The following is a 1,036-nucleotide window of genomic DNA, read 5'->3' on the forward strand; positions in this document are numbered from 1 at the left end:
TAAGGGCAGAGGGTGGGGTGGGAACCGGGTGGAGGGGATATGAGGGGAAAAAAGAGGAACAAATGTAATAATCTGAACAATAAAGATTTAATTAAAAAAAATAAAATAAAAAAAAATAAAACCTCGCAGTGAGCTGACCAACAGGCTGTTTCAACTCAGATGAGGGTGCCCAGCGGCCGCCGTGGGTGCTTCCACACTTGGGTGGTGAGCCCGGCGCCCTGCTCCAGGGTGTGGCCACGCCCACTGCCTGCACACAGGATACTGACGTGGGCTCTGTTCTGGTGGGCACTGCCCAGCCGTGGCGAGGATGAGGCCGGCTTACCCGGCCTGCCGTCAGGAGCCACGCTGCCAGTGTCCGTGAGGGCTGAGCACTGGCCACCACCACGCCGGCAGCCCCAGGGCAGGCAGGCAGGCACGGCCCGGAGACCGTGAGGCTGCATATGGGCCGGCTGCAGGGCCCACGCTGTGCTCCCATGAAGCAGCATGGCGCCCGCCTGCAGGCTCTCTCAAGGGTGTGATCCCAGGCACAGATTGGGAGCAGAGGACAACCAGCACCCAAGGGTGGGGGCCAGGGGAGGAGTGCAGACAGGCAGGGTCCAGGAAGCAGCCAAGGGCGGGGGGTGCAGCCCGGGTGGGGAGCAGGCCGGGTGGGGCTCTAAGGGCTGTGGAAGCCATCTGTGGCTTCAGCAGGCCTCGAAGGAGCAATGGAGGTGCAAGTTAACCCCAGAGCACGTCAGGGTCAGGTGCTGAGGGATGGTCCAGCTGCTTCTGAGCCCCACTTTGGCCAATGACAGAAGCTACACAAATTAGGAGGAACTGGCCAAAGTGAGCTGGGCAGCTCCTGAGGCCAGCAGAGGGCAGGGCCCTCCACAAAGGGAGTCCCACCTGAGGCTGCGGGCAGCCCGGCCCTGGCCCGAGGCGTGTACTGACTGGGGCAGGCTGGACGGTGCGTGACCCAGCACCCAGTACCTGCCCAGCAACTTCTCAGGAGCACGGCTCCAGTGAGGCCTCGCCGGCCGGGGGGGGGGGGGTGACG

This window comes from Myotis davidii, unplaced genomic scaffold (genome assembly GCF_000327345.1).
Source record: "Myotis davidii unplaced genomic scaffold, ASM32734v1 scaffold665, whole genome shotgun sequence".
Lineage (NCBI taxonomy): Eukaryota > Metazoa > Chordata > Mammalia > Chiroptera > Vespertilionidae > Myotis > Myotis davidii.